Below are 6,688 nucleotides of genomic sequence, written 5' to 3'. Positions count from 1 at the left end.
AGTTAACGGATGTAAATCCACTTCACCTACTGTAGTTAACGGATGTAAATCCACTTCACCTACTGTAGTTAACGGATGTAAATCCACCTCACCTACTGTAGTTAACGGATGTAAATCCACTTCACCTACTGTAGTTAACGCATGTAAATCCACTTCACCTACTGTAGTTAACGCATGTAAATCCACTTCACCTACTGTAGTTAACGCATGTAAATCCACTTCACCTACTGTAGTTAACGCATGTAAATCCACTTCACCTACTGTAGTTAACGCATGTAAATCCACTTCACCTACTGTAGTTAACGCATGTAAATCCACTTCACCTACTGTAGTTAACGTATGTAAATCCACTTCACCTACTGTAGTTAACGCATGTAAATCCACTTCACCTACTGTAGTTAACGCATGTAAATCCACTTCACCTACTGTAGTTAACGGATGTAAATCCACCTCACCTACTGTAGTTAACGGATGTAAATCCACTTCACCTACTGTAGTTAACGGATGTAAATCCACTTCACCTACTGTAGTTAACGGATGTAAATCCACTTCACCTACTGTAGTTAACGGATGTAAATCCACTTCACCTACTGTAGTTAACGCATGTAAATCCACTTCACCTACTGTAGTTAACACATGTAAATCCACTTCACCTACTGTAGTTCAATAACCAACTTTAAAAAATATATTTTTTACTCAAGGTGTGATGTCATAGGCACAGCTGACACCCCATTCTTTCTGCAGACATCTTTGAATCTTAATTCGGAGCAGATATTTAATACCGTAAGTCTGTTTCATTTTGATGTGAAAAGTTGGAGTCAAAGCGTAATTCCGTTATCGTGGAATTGCCCTCCTCTAGTAATAAGGAAGGAGACCTAACTAAAACACTAGAACTTCCTCTCCTGTTGTAAAGTGGAGACATCTCCTCTAGTAATAAGGAAGGAGACCTAACTAAAACACTAGCACTTCCTCTCCTGTTGTAAAGTGGGGACATCTCCTCTAGCAATAAGGAGACCTAACTAAAACACTAGCACTTCCTCTCCTGTTGTAAAGTGGAGACATCTCCTCTAGTAATAAGGAGACCTAACTAAAACACTAGCACTTCCTCTCCTGTTGTAAAGTGGAGACATCTCCTCTAGTAATAAGGAGACCTAACTAAAACACTAGCACTTCCTCTCCTGTTGTAAAGTGGAGACATCTCCTCTAGTAATAAGGAGACCTAACTAAAACACTAGCACTTCCTCTCCTGTTGTAAAGTGGGGACATCTCCTCTAATAATAAGGAGACCTAACTAAAACTAGCACTTCCTCTCCTGTTGTAAAGTGGGGACATCTCCTCTAATAATAAGGAGACCTAACTAAAACTAGCACTTCCTCTCCTGTTGTAAAGTGGAGACATCTCCTCTAGTAATAAGGAGACCTAACTAAAACACTAGCACTTCCTCTCCTGTTGTAAAGTGGGGACATCTCCTCTAGTAATAAGGAAGGAGACCTAACTAAAACACTAGCACCTCCTCTCCTGTTGTAAAGTGGAGACATCTCCTCTAGTAATAAGGAGACCTAACTAAAACTAGCACTTCCTCTCCTGTTGTAAAGTGGAGACATCTCCTCTAGTAATAAGGAAGGAGACCTAACTAAAACACTAGCACTTCCTCTCCTGTTGTAAAGTGGAGACATCTCCTCTAGTAATAAGGAAGGAGACCTAACTAAACCACTAGCACTTCCTCTCCTGTTGTAAAGTGGAGACATCTCCTCTAATAATAAGGAAGGAGACCTAACTAAAACACTAGCACTTCCTCTCCTGTTGTAAAGTGGAGACATCTCCTCTAATAATAAGGAAGGAGACCTAACTAAAACACTAGCACTTCCTCTCCTGTTGTAAAGTGGAGACATCTCCTCTAGTAATAAGGAGACCTAACTAAAACACTAGCACTTCCTCTCCTGTTGTAAAGTGGAGACATCTCCTCTAGTAATAAGGAGACCTAACTAAAACACTAGCACTTCCTCTCCTGTTGTAAAGTGGAGACATCTCCTCTAGTAATAAGGAGACCTAACTAAAACTAGCACTTCCTCTCCTGTTGTAAAGTGGAGACATCTCCTCTAGTAATAAGGAAGGAGACCTAACTAAAACACTAGCACTTCCTCTCCTGTTGTAAAGTGGAGACATCTCCTCTAGTAATAAGGAGACCTAACTAAAACACTAGCACTTCCTCTCCTGTTGTAAAGTGGAGACATCTCCTCTAGCAATAAGGAGACCTAACTAAAACACTAGCACTTCCTCTCCTGTTGTAAAGTGGAGACATCTCCTCTAGTAATAAGGAGACCTAACTAAAACACTAGCACTTCCTCTCCTGTTGTAAAGTGGAGACATCTCCTCTAGCAATAAGGAGACCTAACTAAAACACTAGCACTTCCTCTCCTGTTGTAAAGTGGAGACATCTCCTCTAATAATAAGGAGACCTAACTAAAACACTAGCACTTCCTCTCCTGTTGTAAAGTGGAGACATCTCCTCTAGCAATAAGGAGACCTAACTAAAACACTAGCACTTCCTCTCCTGTTGTAAAGTGGGGACATCTCCTCTAATAATAAGGAGACCTAACTAAAACACTAGCACTTCCTCTCCTGTTGTAAAGTGGAGACATCTCCTCTAGTAATAAGGAAGGAGACCTAACTAAAACACTAGCACTTCCTCTCCTGTTGTAAAGTGGAGACATCTCCTCTAGTAATAAGGAGACCTAACTAAAACACTAGCACTTCCTCTCCTGTTGTAAAGTGGAGACATCTCCTCTAGTAATAAGGAGACCTAACTAAAACTAGCACTTCCTCTCCTGTTGTAAAGTGGAGACATCTCCTCTAGTAATAAGGAAGGAGACCTAACTAAAACACTAGCACTTCCTCTTCTGTTGTAAAGTGGGGACATCTCCTCTAGTAATAAGGAGACCTAACTAAAACACTAGCACTTCCTCTTCTGTTGTAAAGAGGAGACATCTCATCTAGTAATAAGGAGACCTAACTAAAACCGTAGCACTTCCTCTCCTGTTGTAAAGTGGAGACATCTCCTCTAGTAATAAGGAAGGAGACCTAACTAAAACACTAGCACTTCCTCTCCTGTTGTAAAGTGGAGACATCTCCTCTAGTAATAAGGAAGGAGACCTAACTAAAACACTAGCACTTCCTCTCCTGTTGTAAAGTGGAGACATCTCCTCTAGTAATAAGGAAGGAGACCTAACTAAAACACTAGCACTTCCTCTCCTGTTGTAAAGTGGGGACATCTCCTCTAGTAATAAGGAAGGAGACCTAACTAAAACACTAGCACTTCCTCTCCTGTTGTAAAGTGGGGACATCTCCTCTAATAATAAGGAGACCTAACTAAAACTAGCACTTCCTCTCCTGTTGTAAAGTGGGGACATCTCCTCTAATAATAAGGAGACCTAACTAAAACTAGCACTTCCTCTCCTGTTGTAAAGTGGAGACATCTCCTCTAGTAATAAGGAGACCTAACTAAAACTAGCACTTCCTCTCCTGTTGTAAAGTGGAGACATCTCCTCTAGCAATAAGGAGACCTAACTAAAACACTAGCACTTCCTCTCCTGTTGTAAAGTGGAGACATCTCCTCTAGTAATAAGGAGACCTAACTAAAACACTAGCACTTCCTCTCCTGTTGTAAAGTGGAGACATCTCCTCTAGTAATAAGGAAGGAGACCTAACTAAAACACTAGCACTTCCTCTCCTGTTGTAAAGTGGAGACATCTCCTCTAGTAATAAGGAGACCTAACTAAAACTAGCACTTCCTCTCCTGTTGTAAAGTGGAGACATCTCCTCTAGCAATAAGGAGACCTAACTAAAACACTAGCACTTCCTCTCCTGTTGTAAAGTGGAGACATCTCCTCTAGTAATAAGGAAGGAGACCTAACTAAAACTAGCACTTCCTCTCCTGTTGTAAAGTGGAGACATCTCCTCTAGTAATAAGGAGACCTAACTAAAACACTAGCACTTCCTCTCCTGTTGTAAAGTGGAGACATCTCCTCTAGTAATAAGGAGACCTAACTAAAACACTAGCACATCCTCTCCTGTTGTAAAGTGGAGACATCTCCTCTAGTAATAAGGAAGGAGACCTAACTAAAACACTAGCACTTCCTCTCCTGTTGTAAAGTGGAGACATCTCCTCTAATAATAAGGAGACCTAACTAAAACACTAGCACTTCCTCTCCTGTTGTAAAGTGGAGACATCTCCTCTAGCAATAAGGAGACCTAACTAAAACTAGCACTTCCTCTCCTGTTGTAAAGTGGGGACATCTCCACTCCTCTCTGTCCTGGGGGCGTGGCCCTCCTGAATGGAACGCGGCCTCGACCAGCAGCAGACACACATCGTCTGTCTGTTAATGAGAGGTTCTGGAATCCTTTTCATGTTAGAGTTCTTGACTCCCCCAGACAGACTCCCCCAGATGTACATGGCTTAATGGCCTTTTACAGAGGCTAGGAATCTTTATGGCTGGGGCAAGCTCAATGAGATCCACATCTAAGAAGGGGAGGGAGGAAGGGAGCGAGAGAGGGTGAGGGGCTGGGGAGAGGGACAGAGAGCTCTTACACTGCAAAACCTAAACCTGACATTTTTGTTGGCTCAGGAGAGATGTTGATAGAGAGAGAATTCCTTCTTCTTTTTCCATCACATGGATTTAATTGGGACTTTACTGGTTAGCTGGATGTTTTCTCACCTTGAGTGTCCTCTTTGGTGATTGGTTTCATCTTGCGAATGTAAGATATCCGTAGAACCAGAGTGGTCTAGGCTCCATTGCTCATTGTTACCTACCTAAAACAGCCTTATCTAGTTGGCTGTGTGGACACATTTCCTTTCTATGTGTTGTTGTTTTGTACCTTGCACTGGGACAGTGATTAGATTGGATGTGCACTACATTTGAACAGGTTCTAATTGTTAGACAACACCAGTTATTATTCTGTCTGTCTGTACTGTCTGGAGGCTTCAGTCTTCAGCCTGGGTCATGTTATTATTCTGTCTGGAGGCTTCAGCCTGGGTCATGTTATCATTCTGTCTGTCTGGAGGCTTCAGTCTTCAGCCTGGGTCATGTTATTATTCAGTCTTCAGCCTGGGTCATGTTATTATTCTGTCTGTCTGGAGGCTTCAGTCTTCAGCCTAGGTCATGTTATTATTCAGTCTTCATCCTGGGTCATGTTATTATTCAGTCTTCAGCCTGGGTCATGTTATCATTCTGTCTGTCTGGAGGCTTCAGTCTTCAGCCTGGGTCATGTTATTATTCTGTCTGTCTGGAGGCTCCAGTCTTCATCCTGGGTCATGTTATCATTCTGTCTGTCTGGAGGCTTCAGTCTTCGGCCTGGGTCATGTTATTATTCTGTCTGTCTGGAGGCTTCAGTCTTCAGCATGGGTCATGTTATCATTCTGTCTGTCTGGAGGCTTCAGTCTTCAGCATGGGTCATGTTATCATTCTGTCTGTCTGGAGGCTTCAGTCTTTATCCTGGGTCATGTTATCATTCTGTCTGTCTGGAGGCTCCAGTCTTCATCCTGGGTCGTGTTATTATCCAGTCTTCATCCTGGGTCGTGTTATTATCCAGTCTTCATCCTGGGTTGTGTTATTATCCAGTCTTCATCCTGGGTCGTGTTATTATCCAGTCTTCATCCTGGGTCATGTTATTATTCAGTCTTCATCCTGGGTCATGTTATTATCCAGTCTTCATCCTGGGTCGTGTTATTATCCAGTCTTCATCCTGGGTCGTGTTATTATCCAGTCTTCATCCTGGGTCGTGTTATTATCCAGTCTTCATCCTGGGTCGTGTTATTATCCAGTCTTCATCCTGGGTCGTGTTATTATCCAGTATTCATCCTGGGTCATGTTATTATCCAGTCTTCATCCTGGGTCGTGTTATTATCCAGTCTTCATCCTGGGTCATGTTATTATTCAGTCTTCATCCTGGGTCGTGTTATTATCCAGTCTTCATCCTGGGTCGTGTTATTATCCAGTCTTCATCCTGGGTCGTGTTATTATTCAGTCTTCATCCTGGGTCATGTTATTATTCTGTCTGGAGGCTTCAGTCTTCATCCTGGGTCATGTTATTATTTCTATGCATTGAACGGATTTTCCTTTTGTCGACCTTTTTTCACTACTCTGGACGTGACTAAAAACCACACCTTTCACTACTCTGGACGTGACTAAAAACCACACCTTTCACTACTCTGGACGTGACTAAAAACCGCACCTTTCACTACTCTGGACGTGACTAAAAACCACACCTTTCACTACTCTGGACGTGACTAAAAACCACACCTTTCACTACTCTGGACGTGACTAAAAACCACACCTTTCACTACTCTGGACGTGACTAAAAACCACACCTTTCACTACTCTGGACGTGACTAAAAACCACACCTTTCACTACTCTGGACGTGACTAAAAACCACACCTTTCACTACTCTGGACGTGACTAAAAACCGCACCTTTCACTACTCTGGACGTGACTAAAAACCGCACCTTTCACTACTCTGGACGTGACTAAAAACCACACCTTTCACTACTCTGGACGTGACTAAAAACCACACCTTTCACTACTCTGGACGTGACTAAAAACCACACCTTTCACTACTCTGGACGTGACTAAAAACCGCACCTTTCATGTCGGTAAAAGTTGTTTAAGGTGTCCTAACTCCTCTGTATGG

Source organism: Salvelinus fontinalis, unplaced genomic scaffold (genome assembly GCF_029448725.1).
Source record: "Salvelinus fontinalis isolate EN_2023a unplaced genomic scaffold, ASM2944872v1 scaffold_1135, whole genome shotgun sequence".
Taxonomy (NCBI): domain Eukaryota; kingdom Metazoa; phylum Chordata; class Actinopteri; order Salmoniformes; family Salmonidae; genus Salvelinus; species Salvelinus fontinalis.
This window is presented reverse-complemented; position numbering follows the sequence as displayed.